The sequence below is a fragment of the Lepisosteus platostomus genome, chromosome 1 (genome assembly GCF_059453375.1).
Source record: "Lepisosteus platostomus isolate fLepPlt1 chromosome 1, fLepPlt1.hap1, whole genome shotgun sequence".
Lineage (NCBI taxonomy): Eukaryota > Metazoa > Chordata > Actinopteri > Semionotiformes > Lepisosteidae > Lepisosteus > Lepisosteus platostomus.
In genome coordinates this window covers 79908217-79925195 of record NC_142611.1, presented here as the reverse complement: position 1 = coordinate 79925195, position 16979 = coordinate 79908217, and the positions used below count along the sequence as shown (strand labels likewise).

The following is a 16979-nucleotide window of genomic DNA, read 5'->3' as shown; positions in this document are numbered from 1 at the left end:
ATCAATTCGGAGCTGCCAGTTTTTTTTAGAATGTGTATCAAAGCTGATGTTACCGGTAAGCAAACTGTGGTGCACTGTGGTGTTGCCGCGTTTCACACTTCACTGCCCAAAGAAGATCGAAAGGTGGCACTTGTGGTGTGTTAGATGTCAGTGAAACGGTAGTTTCGTTTAATCTGTTTTACTTCTTTAAATCCACTTAATATGTAAGATACGTTATGGAATCATTAAACTAAAAGTTAAAATAACAATTCCCAAATTATAATACCGATTCCAAATGTTGTCATGAATATAAATATAATGTATTTATACAGATAGAAGTGGTAGCTGAAAATAAAAAGCAAGGTATATACAAGGTATGAACAGATATAAGTTCCTTGGATTTCTGGGAAAGGCAGTTTTTCCCCAATCAATTTTTCTTGAGTGTTTTATACTTCTCTTCCTTCTCTGATTCATTAATTTCTTAATCATATAGGTATAAAAAGGATGTTTTTGTTGTAGGGCTCACACACTTGCATGGAGAAATCTCCATAGTATAGAGCTAGTAAAATAGAGATGCTTTTAATCCTCACAGCCTCTATGTTTTATCTTAAAAGTGACTATAAATCAGTTATTGTGTTAAATTAAACAAATTTCTGGATAGTTGTATTCAGTTATTAAAACAATTACAATTCTGAATCAAATGGTGATTCAATTTATCTATTAGTTGTTACTACTTTTATTTCTAATATTAACACACCGTGACAAATAAAAATAATAAAAATGTCAATACAGTATGCATATGATTTATTATATTTAGTTTTTATTAGTGACAGTCTCCGTTATTCCCAAGGGACAGCTTGTTAAAGAAATCATAGCGCATGAATTGGCTGGAAATAGAGCCCAGACCTCCTACATGCCAAGCAAGAGTTCCACCACTGACCCGCCAATGCGCTGCTCTGACTGGATGACTGAGTGTGGAGGAGAGTGGGCAATGCAGTTTCTTATTTCTTGTATTTAATACCACGAGCCAAATTAAAAACTACAAGCATTACTTAGTGATGGTTTTATGCAATCGGAAGTCATATTTTTACTGAAATATGACTTCAATATAGTATAGTAATATTATATATAAAGAAAACAAATAATTAAAATTACTGATGTTGTACAGGAATTGCTTGCAGAGGAAGTGAAACCAAATGCAAAGTGTTTTTCGAAACTACGATGTGAAAAAAAACTAAAAGGCATATTATAAATCCAATACATTTTGTTGTAAATATTGCAATGTGGTACCCAAATGTGGTTTCTGCTCTTTAAAATCTGTGGTGCTCATTGAATTTTTATTGGATTGGGAAAAACCCAGAACGGCAGAGCACAGACAATAACTAAACAGACATTAGTATTTTCTGAAACTGGTCTATTTTACACATTTCTGTACTGCATCCTTGTACTGTTTTAAAGAGCAATAACATCAGGGAGCATTATGGATCTAAGTACCATTTAGTTCAGAAAGTGATCTGAAATACACAGAAACAATATTAAAGAAGAGGAAATAAATTCGGTGAAAATGCCACCAGAATCCCCTGAATTAAATCCAATAGAGATGGCTTGGCACTCCATCAAAGATTACATTTCTAAAGATGGCAAAACCAACCACAAAGCAAGAGCTCATTACAGCAATCACCAAAATCTGGGATGAAGAACTGAAAGAACAAATGTGCAATAATTATATTACCAGACTTTCATGTTCTTCCAAATATTGGTGAACACAAGGCTGCGGGGCATTCAGAAAATTAAATTCATGTCTGAGGTGAGAAGATGTTGCAATGCATTAATTCCGTTTTATATTATCAGTTTATATGTAGAATTGTTAGAATTAAGCCCCTGGACGTTTGTGAACAACTGTGAGTTAATTCTCTTCTACAGACTGCTTCACATATTCTTGTGTCCTGTGTCACCAAATTAACACATAAGGAAAACAGAATGTCTGTGAACTCATATCTCATGTGTTTTTTTCAGTTTTGTAAAATAAAACATTAAAATTAGTTATGTGCATGTGGTCTGGACGTAGCTCTATTGATCTCCTCCAGCTTTGTTTTCTTTAAATGCTCTGATGTTTATAAAATCACCATTGTAAAGTTTTTCAAAAAAGTTTCCCACATTTATTTGAATCCCACAAACTCAAAATAGGTTACAATTTATGCATCTTGTATGAATATTGGATTAAATCTTTTTTGATTAAAAGAAAAACCCTTTATTTAGACTGACTTGTATCAGCTATAATGCAATTTACAGTATGAGACTGACAAATTTATTCTAATCACTATTCAAAACCTAGTTTAATCGGGCCTTTTTATTTTTTACATGTGTATCATAATTGTATTTAAGGAAATTGTTTGTTGCTACTACAGTCTGCATACATTTTGATTAGCGCACAAAAGCACTAATGGGTGAATAAACATTTAATACTGTGCTGATTTGTCTGATAATCACACGCAGCTGCTGTACTTTAAAGATTTACTGCACCAGTTTTACTGTTTTCCCACAGTGTCACAGTTTTCCCAAGTAACTGTGCACGACTGGCCTAGTGTCACAGTTTTCCCAAGTAACTGTGCACCACTGGCCTAGTGTCACAGTTTTCCCAAGCGATGAATACTTGGTGACACAGATGCAGCCATCTAGAATGCACAAGGTGTTAGTTGACTTCATAGTATTTTTATTTTTTCGAATAATCTGATGCTGGACTGCACAACTCAGTGCCTTCAATACCATCCAGCCCTTACTTCTAAGGAGGAAGCTGGAGGAGATGCAAGTTGATGCCTCCACGACCTCGTGGATCACTGACTACCTGACAGGCAGACCACAGTCTGTGAGACTTCAGAACTGTGTGTCTGAACAGGTAGTGAGTAACACAGGGGCACCTCAAGGGACAGTTCTTTCTCCATTCCTCTTCACCCTCTATTCTTCGGACTTGAAGTACAACTCAAAGTCATGCCACCTGCAGAAGTTCTCAGATGACTCTGCAATTGTGGGATGTATCAAGGGTGAGCAGGAGGAGGAGTACAGAGGACTGGTCAGCAGCTTTGTGGAGTGGTGTGGGGTGAACCACTTGAAACTGAATGTTACAAAGACAAAGGAACTGGTGGTAGATTTCAGGAGGAAAAAGGTCAAACCTACTCCTGTCTACATCCATGGGAGTGGCGTGGAGATGGTGGACTCGTACAAGTACCTGGGAGTGCACATCGACGATAGACTGGAATGGTCTAAGAACATCGAGGCCATCTATAAGAAGGGACAGAGCCGACTTTACTTCTTGAGGAGGCTCAGGTCCTTCAATGTGTGTAGTATGATGCTACACATGTTTTATCAGTCGGTGGTAGCGAGTGCCATTTTCTACGCAGTGGTGTGCTGGGGCTCTGGGATTAGAGCAGTAGATTCCAAAAGGCTGAACAAGCTCATCAGGAGAGCAAGCTCTGTCATTGGGTCTGACCTGGACCCCTTGGAGGTAGTGGCTGAGAGGAGAATGATGTCCAAACTAGAGGCCATCATGGACAACTTCTCCCATCCCCTCTATGACAGGCTTGCAGGAATGAAGAGCACGTTCAGCAATAGACTGATTCATCCACGGTGCGACAGGGAGTGCTACAGGAGGTCATTCTTGCCGTCTGCCATAAGACTGTACAACGCATCCACCTTGCGTCTTGGCAGAGGCAACATCGACAGTGACCTGTTTCTGGACTAAACGCATATACACATCGACTGCTACATCTGTTCTCTTTCTTTTTCTTTTTCCCGTTTACAACCACTTTTGTGCAATATATGCCGGGGACTTGTGCAATACATTTAAATTTATACCTATGGTTACATCTATATTTATATTCATATGTGTGATACGATTTTCTGTGTACTGTTCTGTTCTAGTTTTGCTCTTGTGTGTCCGGACTGTGAGTAACTCTTGTATTGTATTGTATGTATTGTACTATTATTATATAATTCGTTACACTGTGGCTGTGTTGTGTGTGTTAAGATGCTGTTGCACTGCAATTTCCCTCACGGGATCAATAAAGTATCTATCTATCTAAATGTGGGCTCAGAGAATTCTGTCTACCCTTCTTTCATTCTCCATTGTGGGCAGCCACAGTGTTCGTAGGTACTGCATGAACCAAGATCTGAAAAACACACACCTGCTAATCCAGATTAGGTAGGTATAACAAAAATACTGTCAATGCCTAGCAGAGACATTAGTAATTAGGGAACAACCAACTGCATTTCAAAATATGATCATACTTTCACATCAATATAAATGTTTTAGAAATACAAAAAAAGAAAAGAAAAGTTACAACACTGACATGACACTGGCAATACTAGGGATAATTATAATTTCTAATAAATATAATCTCATCATGTTTTTTTCAAATGATTGTTAATGTCTTGTGTTGATTTTATTCTTTTACATACAGTACTCTAAGAGAAAGAATGGAAAAAAATAAGCTCTGTTAAGAGTGTTTTGGAAAACATGCAAGACGGGGAAAAGATAAATAACCTTTTTAGGCAAAACAAACTAAACTGCCTGGTCCAAAAGCCTACAGTACACGTTCACTTCAATGATTTAAAGAAAATGTTGCTCCTTGAGAAAAACCTTGGTGTGTCACCATCTGTCGGGAATCAATGAGTGACCCTCTGTCCCTTTCTAGCCCAAAACACTCCTGGAGTGAATCCTGAAGTGATTAAGTCCTTTTCCTGTGCAGAAGGTCATTAAGCCTCATTGATGCTCACGTGTAAACATGCCTGAGAAGAGTATGCAACTCTGGCAGAATTATTTGAGCACCTGCAACAAATAAGGGAAATAAGGCAGCTGTGTAGTGCATTCTTGTCAGTCCCCCCTCAGAAAACACAATCAAAGAAAATGACTTGATGAAATCCAACTGAAGGCTTTGATGAGAAAATACCAACATAAAACGTCCTGAATGGCCTTCCTCCTGCAGACAAAGAAACCTTCAAGTGCTACATATATCTATAATGAATCTGTCTGGATCAGACAATTACTACCATTATTATCCGTAGTAAATGTGCAGTGTTAAAGTTAAAGGCACTCTAAATTACTTAGAGTTTTTCCAGATGTTATTCTTAAGCACTTAAAAGTGATAAAAGAAGTGCATTCCCTACAAAACAAGTGTTAGGGTCTTTATTCATTCAAGTGTTATATTAATTATTCATGAGTACAACAGGTCCTCTCCTACACACAAATATCAGAAAGTCAAATTAAAGGAAGTTTGCAATTAATGCTATAATTAATTACAAGACAATGTATCTTGAAATTATGATTTCAATTATCTGCTTGACTAAAACACTCCTGCCAGCTGGCAGGATGAACAGCACTATTTCACTCACGTGTCCTAGGCCCTAGTCTGAACAAAGACGTTATATATTAAGTTGTATTAGTATAGGATACTCCCAGGTACTAGGATAGGCAGCTCAGATAAACAGAACTCCAGGTGCTGATAATATTCTACCAGCTGAACTTATGTGAACAAGAGTCTGAAAAATACTGTATTTTTCTGTTGTTGGAGGTCTGTGATCAAACCAGCAAATAAATGAATATACTGTACACAAGTATAAATCCATGACAAGTATTACCTTACCACCTTGTAGAGCCCGATTTCAACAACAATAACAATTCCTTACATATATTGCATATATATGTATTTTACATATATTGCACTTTTCTGGACACTCCACTCAAAGTTGTTTACAGGTAAATTAGGACAGGACACAGGGGTTAACGCCCTTACTTATTTCAAGAAACATCTTGGGATTTTAATGACCATTGAGAATCACAACCTCGGTTTTATGTCTTATCCGAAGGACGGGCCTTTTTTACAGTAGTGTCCCCATCACTATACTGGGGCATTATCAGGTCACCTCTTTCACCTCCAGATCATTTATTAAAATGGCTACGCATGTCAGTAAGGTGGAAGCTGCACTTCAGCTGTGGATGAAATGGGACAACATCTACTGTATACTGTACATCCAGTGCCTTCAGATGAAAATCTCTATACAAATACAATTTTTATTATGAGTCACTCAAGACAATTAAATTAATGTAGCAACTATATATAAAAAGGATCCAAGTAATTAAAGACCAAGTATTAGTTAAATATTTACTATGACATGCAAATGTAAAAAATAGTTTTACTTACATACTTCTATTACATGTAAGGTTATGTAATTGATAATTAGAACTACTGTAAACTAGTGGACTACAATATACATATCCTAGATGACAGTATACAGAAGAGGTATGTCTTGTATAACTTGATTTCTTTGAACAAATAACATCAGTAACAAGTACAAATGACGATATTACAGTATATACATTATATACAGGTACAGCTAGATTCTCAGAATACGTCTGATAAAGTTCCTCGCAAAATACTGATTGTTAAATTGCAGACAGTCGCCATGTCTTGTATTAAGAGCTGGTTAATAGAAAACAGAGTACAGATGTCTGCTCTAGCTGGGATGATGTCATTAGTGGAGTACCACAGGGTTCTGTATTAGGACCACTGCTCTTGCCGGTTTATATCACCTATTTAGAATAGAATAGTTAACAAATAATACCATGATACACATGTTGCAAAGTAAGGTTTAGATAAAAAAATCAAGACAAACTTTTTTAGAAGAACGTTATGAAACACCATCTTAAAAAATGCTACTGCTTGCTCAACTTGGAAAAAATTGTTTAGGAAGACCAACCTTATCTAAGTCCATGCTGACTATCAACTAGGAACTTATTTCCACATAATGATCCTCTCGTTTAGAGCTTCTCACTGTCTCCATAACTTTACATAAAACACAAATGAAATGTATTGATTTATAAATACAGTCATTTCTGCTGTTACGTGGGTTTCTATAACAAGGTTTGGCCATTTCCACAGCGCGGGTGAGTCTTGGGTAGATCATGACTCAAGTATACTGCGACTAGTCATAGCACAGAGTAAAACAGAGTTGGCGCAGCAGCCTCAGCGCAGCAACACATGCTTGGGATGCTGGGTATTCGCTTACATCGGCGTCAGTCTTTGGCCAATCTGTATACGCAGCAATGCTGTGCATCTTTTTAGTTCTGATATATATATTCCCGTTACAGTGAGTTGGCAAGGTTATGAAGATGTTATAAAGTGATCAGGAAGAAATTAAAGTACATAATCTTCACTTAGCAATGTAAATACTGATGCATACTGTATGATGTCTTGATTTGTGCCTTATTTGATTAATTGTTTGCTCTCTCACCCTCCTGTAGTGTAGAATCTCACCACTGTAAATATTGAAGCTTACCACGCCTTCTGTTTTTATCTGTTTTATCTGTTTGCTCTGTGGTATTACGTGGGGGCGTGTCCAGTGTGGAGGCGGAGCCCTGGAGGAAGGGCGACACCTCGCCTCTGTAGCTGTCCCGGAGGATGTCCTAGAGGATGAGCCCCAGCTGTGAAGGCCCTATAAAGACACACTGGACGCCCCCGGAAGGGACGAGCAGGACCACCCCCGGAAGGGGAGTATCATTTCACCAGCAATCCCGGAGGGGAGAGCACCCTCATAAGGTGTTATTTTTCTTTTTCTTTTCTTGTTCTTTTTGCCTGTCCTGTCACAGGTCTCTTCACCGGGGCAGACACGCACTGAGTTTCTATTTTTTTTTGGGGGCCTTACGCACCCTGCTCTACCAGGCTGGACCCTGTTTAATAGGCTACGCCCGGCCTGGAGGTCGCGCCGCAGCAGCACACCTTTCTTTTTGCCTTTGTGTTTAATTTTCACCCTTTTCTGGTGTTATTTTCGGTCCCTGCTGACCTCACCCCAGTGCTTCTGTCCCGCAGTTAGGGGCGTTGACTTACTACCGGTGCTCGCCACGGCTCCACTCACTCCCACACTGTTACAGCTGGATTATGCAGAATAAATTCAAACTAATAATATTAACAATTACTATAGAAAAATACCTCTATTACTGTGAATCCACACTCTACTGCCTAAAACCTTAATTCCCTTCGAACCCATGGTTTCTATAAGACGTTTATGTAACAGGATGTTTTCCAGGACACAGCTATTGCATTATAATACTGTAAGAAATGGACTTGGTTCCATTTGTATTGTGTGTGCAACATTAAAAATCCTTCAGTTAACAGGTAATACACTGAAAGATTTCCTGTTAGAATTATACAATTATACAATCAACAAGCAATACCTCACTTAGAATACTGTGTAGAATTTAGAGCATGATGATCACGATGTTTAAAAAATATAGAATGGAACAAATATATTACTGGACTTCAAAGAATGTTTTCTTGTTTCCATTGTTTCAATGAGGGGGCATCATTTAGGTATTCAGAGTCCTCAAGGTCAAAGTCATCCCATTGGACAGACACAGAGACCACTTGAATACTGCACACAACATTGAATACTGAGAATACAAGGCATTGTTTTACACACAGGCTTGTGTGTGTATGGAAGAGGTCACCCAGCTATGCTGATGAAGACCATATCCCAGCTTCTTTCAAGACTGAAGGCTGAATGAACAAGCAACGACAACTACAATTAAATAATCCAGTTGTTCCCTGGGACAAGAAATAAAAAGCAGTGCTCCACACCTTGCCTTTAAAATTGAAATAAAAAGCATTTTATACTATAAATAAGACAGGATTTTAAGAAATAAGATATAGGTGAAATGAATAAATAATGAACTTTAAATATTTATTATTGTGCTATTTTTCCAAAACGCTGCTGCAGGATTTATTTATGATTTATGTTAAAGTTCTTTAAAGATTTGGTCCTTGGAGAACTCATTAACAAAATAAAGGTCAAGCAAGTATGCCAGACTTTCCAAATGACTCCACTGCATGACAAATATCAAAGGAAATACTGGCCATGGGACAGTGTCCAAAACAGGAGTCCACTCAAACACAGCTCTTGTAATGGGATGAACAGAAAATGGATTTATCTCCAAAAGCATAATAGGACTCACTTATAAATAAAAATATATATAATCGCAGTTTTACTTAATTTGGAACTCACACCAATCGTACTGTGTTTTTAAGTCTATATTAAGGATCCCATGTGAAGTAATGCAAACATCAGTCTCGGTTCATCTTGATAACATTTACCTAACATGACCTTTGTGCCCCTTTTTAGATATTTTCAGATTCTTTTAAATTTTACATGAACTTCTGTGTACATGTTGGAAATTTAAAATACTTTGAAAGTGCACACCACACACAGCCTGCCAACTCTCCATTACTTACAGAGCACGGCTCTACGTTTCCAGTGAATCACAGCAACCATCTGATACAATATCCTGTCTACAGCAGACAGCAAGACTGCAGAAAACAAAGATGTTTTCATTTATATAACAATTCACAATTTGTTTTTAACGAGCTAGATTTCTTTAAGCGGTTCAAGTGGGGAACTGTGTCAGTGTGCCTTGGTTGCAAAGGAACAAGTTAAAGTTAATTCCATGCTAAAAACTTCACACCTGAAGAAGGCTCAACATCAAAACGTTTGTTCTGCTTCTTTCTACTCTTCACCATGGAATTAACCTCAACTTGTTTGTTGACTTCATTTACACTTTTGGTTGGGGTGGGCAATTTTAGACTGAAGCCATGAAAATATGAGCTTTGAAGAAGTCTTTTATGGGCATTTTTCAGACTGGATTGGAGTATGAATGAAGGAAGGATATTGAGAAAAAAAAACTCCAGGATATTACTGGCTTTTCTAAGCCAAAGCTACAAGGCCAGCAGTTATTTCTCCCAACATTTCCTTTACTGGCTCAAATCCAAACTCGACTCAACAGAAAGGTTAGGCCGTTCTGTAGTATGTTACCTCATTCAGCATCCTCCAGCTGTTTTCAATGTAAGACTGGAATGACTGATTTCCTTCCCTCTGTTTTCCCATCAGGAAAAGGACTGCTTATGAGTGTTCACACAAGTAATATGTCTCTTGACAATGTGTTATGTAAACATAACAAATGCTTAGCTTGGCACTACAACAGCACTCAAGAAATTTGTGTAAAACATAAGACTTGCATACTTGAATTCGTATTTTAGTGCTATATTTTCGCAATTGAATATTCATGCATTTTAACTCTTCAGCTGCATTCAGGTTTACTGCAGGCTGCTTTTGTAAACTTTCACAAATAATTTGTTAGTTCAGTTAAAACTGGATTCAAATAAAATATTCCAGTATTCTACCCGTATTGCTGTGTTTTGTATGAATTTCAGACTTCCATTATTAGACTCTTGAGTATTTTCTGCCAAAATGAATTCATAAATATTAAAATAAATTAACTAGCTGTAAAAGTTAGACCTCTTAATTGTTAATTGTGGAAAAAGTAATTGTTTCAAAAGATATCCCATTAACTGAAAGCTGTGTGAAAAAAACACAATAAAGTAAAATGTAGCAATGCATTTAAAATTCCTCCCACAAACTCTGTAATTGAATCACTTTGTGGAGGATGAGGTTAAAACATATTTCTCCCACAGAAGCAACGAATAAAAGCATTTTATTCATTTTTATACATTTCAGTGTCTGAATTGAATTTGCAAAAAAAAAATCGAAACTTATATCTAAAGTATATTTTTGTACACTGGAATTAAAACTAATTTCTAGACGCTCATAAGAGTGCACCATAAACGGAAACAGTGATTTCGGGTTACTCTTCATTCCAGCCAGTCAAGCTAAAAGATTCAAGAAAACTGAGCTGCGTTAAAGTAAAAAAACTGCGTTTGTAAGGGTCAGTTCCAGCAACAGTGCGGAAATAAAAAAAACCTCTGTTGTTCTTGGGATCTCTAGCCCTTTCTTTAGTGAGGCCCTGAAGATCACTGTCATACAGATACACTCTTACAGATACAGCCTGATGGAGCTGACACCTCCAAACCTGTGCATTCATTGTCCTTTTATGGCTGTACGACAGTCCAGTCCGCTTATGAGGTTTTTGTACTAAGTCTATAATAATCACCGCACTGCAAAACTGTGGCTGCTTCAAGTTGTGCTTTTCTGTTATGGGGGAAAGGGGTGAACCATTTTAAGTTTGATTTTTTTAACAAGACAACAAGACTGCGAGAAACAACTACTGGTTGATGCCCTGAAAAAAAAAGAAAGGGAAATTTCAAGAAAGCGGCCGATTACAGGCACGAGCCCACTCTCGCGTCACACAGTGAGCATACATTTATGCATGCGCTCTCTGAACAGCTTTCGCATGGTCCCCAGTTGATACTGGCACTGCACGGCTGGCACTGCACCAAACTTTAACACGAGCCAGCCCTTCTCCATGCTGGATATCCTGCAGGGATGGGCCCAGCAGGGTGCTACAGAGGAAATGGAAAAACTCCATCATATGCAGCCCTCCCCCCTACCCCCCCGCAGAGCACTGAGCAACATGCTCATTCAAACGCATTGGAACCCAGCTTGGCTGACCTATTTTCAGCAGCTCAGCCTGACCACCTGCTGAGCTCACCGCTCCTTGCAGTGCGGCTCACCTTTGTTCCGGATGGCGCACTGCGCACCCCAGCCAAACCACTAATCCCGTCGTGCATTATTTACAATCTTCCCACATCCACAACCCTGGAAGAGTGTTAACTCCTGTTTGGGCAGTCGTGACAAATTTCGACGAGGAGAACACTGAGCTGAGTCTGTCTCAGGAAGCACGATGTGAAATTCAGGCCCATTGTGGCAAGCACACAGCTGATAGGTCTTCGACATAATTCCAGGTGCAAGCACGCTGCATCTGGCACATGCCAGTAGAACAGAAAGCAATCCCAAAGACCACTGTCATGAAGGCTGGGAACTGGGGCTCTCTGATGCAGATCTGTGATCAGGTGGAGCAGATGAGCCTTAAAAGTCTTAAAGGCTGCCTTCCAGACAGGTGATGGGTCTGAACAGGGACCTGAGGATATTCGAGATTTCACTTTCCAATTTCAGTCTCAAATTTCAGTTTTCCAATTCAACTAATCAATTAGGGTGCTGCGACAGCATGCTTTGGCTGTGAAGGAACAGGGAAAGGTTCAGTCCGTGCTGAACGGTAAAGGAAAGGAAGAAACACAATGTTTGCAGCCTTCGTCAGGTGTGAGGACATGAAACACAGGAGCATGGAATGAACCTTTACCTGTTTCTAATTCAACTAATCATTTGCCCATCTGCAGAGGTTTAACCCTGTTTTACGTTTTTCCCCGGGCTGTGTAACGATACCTGCAAAACACCACAGTCCTCCGAGATATTAGTTGTGATCCACTGCTTGAAAAGAACAAGAGATCAGGAAACCTATTTTGGGCTCCTGTAATGCTTCTGCTGCCAAAAATGACTGGAGTTGAATGTCAGAGTCCATAGCATGGCTTCTAAGTGGTGACAGTATCCCATGAGCCCTGCAGCAAACAGCCAATATATTTAACTCAGCTTGTTCCGGGAACAGGTTTCAGCATCATCAGATTGTGCCTTAGAATTAGTTTCCAGTATGTTTCCAGTCAGACAATAAACCAGTTTGGGTTACCAAAACCCTTTCAACCCCAGATGGACATGGCCAAATATAATTTTCTTCTGAATGCCATGAAAATCTGAAACAGTTATAATAATTATCCTTAATAAATTGTACTATTGAGTAATTCAGTTGAAAACTGGAGAATGGAGACAATCTTTCCTATATCTTTCTCAAAGTCTGATGCCACTAAAACAGGCCAGCATTATCAAAGAGAGTGACTCATGGTTTTCAGGTATTAGGGTGATACAGAAAGAATGTCTCACAATTAGATACACTTGTTAGCCTTGCAGTCCTGCTGACAGTATGTTTGAACTGTTTAAAACAGCCCTCAGAGCTCTGTGTCAGTATCAAAAGATAAAGTATTCTCAGATCCACTCCCACCCACTTCACAGTCTATTATTGGAGACTGAAGTATACACTGAAACTTTTCTTTCATCACAACTTTACAGATCACATTTAAGGCCAACAGTTTAACATGGCTTTCTTTGGGTATAGAAAAACATTCACATTCCGGGATGTATTTGCCTACCACAACATGGGTAGTCACATGTTTAATATAATCCATGCAGAGACAAGCATCTTTTTTATTCTCCATGATATGCTCACTTGATCTCAATGACCTGTCTCTGGAAATTCTCCCTTTTCTAAATAAAAGCGCTTGTAGTCAGATCATGTGGTTATCAAATTAAGAGCAGCAACACTCAGATCTGGAGCAATCTGTATGAGAACACACACAACTGTTCTCATACACCACAACAAATCAGCAGATAACAACAGTGCAGTAATACAAGGCTATAATTCATACTATTATACCACAGTGATCATGGAGGAATCGCATTTATTTCATTAGTGTGACAAAGCTGTTTATTAATCTCAGTGTAGGCTCCACAAAGCAAAGTAATGTGTTAAAGTAATGAGCAATCAATCTGGAATTGTGGACAGCATTCTATACTGGGTTTAGCAATGTACAGTATTTAGATGTATTCCACAAATATAGATAGATAGATGATACTTTATTAATCCCGTAGGGAAATTGATGATAAGATCACTTTATTAGCCATATACAATTTCTTGCATTAGGAATTTGTCTTTTTGCGTACCCTAGCTTGCTCACCATGAGACACACAGGCACACAGACAGGGAGAGAAGCTTGGGGTCAGAGCGCAGGATCAGCCATTTATATGGTGCCCCTGGAGCAGCTGGGGTTAAAGCAGCAGCCATATCACCCTGCAACTCACAACTGGCAACCCACTGAAGCTAAGCAGGTGTGAGCCTGGTCAGTACCTGGATGGGAGACCTCCTGGGAAAAACTAAGGTTGCAGCTGGAAGAGGTGTTAGTGGGGCCAGCAGGGGGCGCTCACCCTGTGGCCCATGTGGGTCCTAATGCCCCAGTATAGTGATGGGGACACTATACTGTAAACAGGTGCCGTCCTTCGGATGAGACGTAAAACCGAGGTCCTGACTCTCTGTGGTCATTTAAAATCCCAGGGCGTTTCTCGAAAAGAGTAGGGGTGTAACCCCGGCGTCCTGGCCAAATTTCCCATTGGCCCTAACCAATCATGGCCTCCTAATAATCCCCATCTATGAATTGGCTTCTTTACTCTCTGCTCTCCTCCCCACTAATAGCTGATGTGTGGTGAGCGCACTATGGCTGCCTTCGCATCATCCAGGTGGATGCTGCACATTGGTGGTGGTGGAGGGGAGTCTCCATTACCTGTAAAGCGCTTTGAGTGGAGTGTCCAGAAAAGCGCTATATAAGCGTAAGCAATTATTATCATTAAAGGCCTTGCTCAGGGGCCCAGCGGAGTAGGATTCCTCTGCCGGCCGCAGAACTTGAACCAGCAACCTTCCAGCCACAGGCGCAGATCCTGAGCTACACTGCCACCGCTTGGTTATACAATATTGAATATCATACAAATCACATATATCTAAATATCACTACAGGGGAAAGAAATTTAAATCCAATGCAAACATACGTACAGTAACACAGCAAACAATTTTTCTCACACATTAATTAGATGAATAAGTGAATTCTTAATGAATTAATTGGATGAATTAATTAATTCTTAGCTATCATGCCTGGAGTTTAGTATAAAGAGTAGCACACTCGACATTTCCAGTCAATATGAAAGCTTCTATGTTAATTCACCAGAAAAAAAATATTAAAACCGTCTTAGTTAATTCATTTTTATAACATCATATCATATCATTTTTATTGGAGGAGCTCCTGCCATAAAACATCTCCTGGCCACACAATCTGCAAAATATTTCCAACTATAAAACAAGACAGAAGCCGCTATATGCACAGGAAGAGAGTATTAGAGTCTCCTTAGCAGATCACACATTCACAATAACTTTATTTCCTAAATCTGCAGACTTCCGTAGCCAAGCACAAAGAAAGAGCCTGCGTCCCTAATAAATCTATGCTGAGACAAATCCCCAATGGAGATTTGCAAGGACATTCTCCACAGTTATGAAGCTGCTGCTGCAGATGTACTACTAAAAAAATCATTTTTAAATCATTAAATCCCAATGGCTTTTAGGGAACTCCTGTGAGTATGTGCTATGGACAACACAATCGTCTTCATTTCATTTAATTCTTTGTATAAGAAGGGCTATAGAGTTTGCTGACCTGAATGAATGGTAAAGAGCCGTGAAGTGTCAAATCAAGTCTCTGCTAAGGAACTACTGTACCGTCCACATAAGGGGCCACTTACCATACCGGAGCAATTCCTTTTCAGACTGGAGGGAGAAATGATGTACGCTCTCATTTGCTCTCAATAAAAGTTTGGGTGTTAATTGCTGAAGACAGTGGCCAAACAAAGGGGCACCAAGTATGTATATTGAAAGCAAGGGCTTCCACACAAGTGTCATGTGTTAATTCAGCAAGAGCAAGTAATATCCCAGCATGCTTACAGTCATGTATGGTACAAAAATGCTGGACAGGCCTGGTTATCTACAGTACAGTATATATAACTGCATGACTGCAAGAGGAGACCTCAGTGACTATGAAAGAAGGTGATTGTTGGGGTGCATTTGGCAGGAGTTTCAGTGACTAAGACAAGAACATGATGCAGCAGCAATCCTTCTCAGCAAAAGAGGAACTGCAGGTTCAGGTACTGTATCTGGTGCCTGTGCTTGGCTGAGGAGCCAGTGGGGTGAAGCCGCAACCTGTGGGACTATGACTGAACCCCTCAAACTCAGAACTCCTGCAGAATGGCGTCTAAGATGTTGTCAGTGTGGATCTCCCAGGGAAATTATCAGCACAGGGCAACAAAGGGCAGAAACGCACGTCCAGGATCACAATACTCGTGGATCAGTTCAAAGTGCAAGGCAGGTGACAGGTGAGCCACTGCAGATCAATTTCAAGCTAGAGGAGAAGCAGCCATTTTCATCAGAAACAGTCCACCAAGACCTCCACAGCATTTACAGAGTACAAACCCTTTAAAAATGTATGACATATTGTGGAACAATGCCCGAGACACTGATTTCTACAGTACCTCCATCAGCCAAGTGTGAGTTGATTGAGTTTCTTGTGGAAGAATGGTGCTGTGTCCCTCCGGATGCTGGCAAACTCTGTGCCACAGAGCCTTCAGGCTGTATTGGCCACGTGCCATGGCTGATAAGTGACTTTACATTGGTGTTTCTATTTTCTTTTATGTCTTGGGGAGATGGTTAATAATGCCACAACATCACCGTTTTCATTAACAGTTATTTGTGTTATATAGCAGGGACTGAAGGTAATGTGGAGGAATGTTTACTAATATCTGAAGGAACAGAAGAAAAATAACACAGAGATTATGAATAGGTTTGGGCAAAAATGTCCTCTGTTGTAGTAAGGATTGTGTTTCCCGGAGAACAGGAAAGTCAGAGAGGGGGATGGAGGAAGGGTACACCAATAATGAGGCAGACAAAGCAGCAACAGTAAGTAAAGAGCTGCTGTGATTAAAATGCAACAGAGTAAACTCCTCAGGTGTGAGTCTGTGTTCGTTGCATACTGATAATGCAAGTCGCTTTGTTTGTGTGCAGTTGTGCAAAAATCCAAGTTTTGTACTGTATGGGTGCACTATGTAAAATATGCTGTGCATCCAGGTAATTCCAGTCTATGTGCAATGCTCACTGTGTGCAGATCGTGTACCTTTACTCTGAGTACTGTCTGGCCTGCTTGATGTTGGCACAAGTACTAATGAAAACAAATATTCTGGTAGCCCCACATAAGGGAACGGGCAGCACTGTGTGCGAACACAGTCTCGTTGATTAGATATGCTACCACTCCATCCTAGGTGCGTTACCAAAATACTGAACTTGACAACTGGGAAAAAAACAGAGATTAGAGCTCTTCCAAAAACATCTTAACAATCATTTTCAACCTTGTTTTTCCTTTTGTCCTACTCTGCACCCCATCCAGGGGTGGAGGGAGGACGTGAGGTTCAGCTCCTGCTACAGAAACCAGGATGAGGGACGAGCTCTGGTTCGATGAGTGGCTGTGGCT

At 39.7% G+C, this 16979-nt stretch overlaps 1 protein-coding gene across 1 annotated transcript in view; it reads right to left on the bottom strand.

The window, feature by feature from the left end:
* adam19a (ADAM metallopeptidase domain 19a) overlaps positions 1-16979 on the bottom strand; it is a 128383-nt gene that overhangs the window by 57055 nt on the left and 54349 nt on the right. The window lies entirely within an intron of this gene.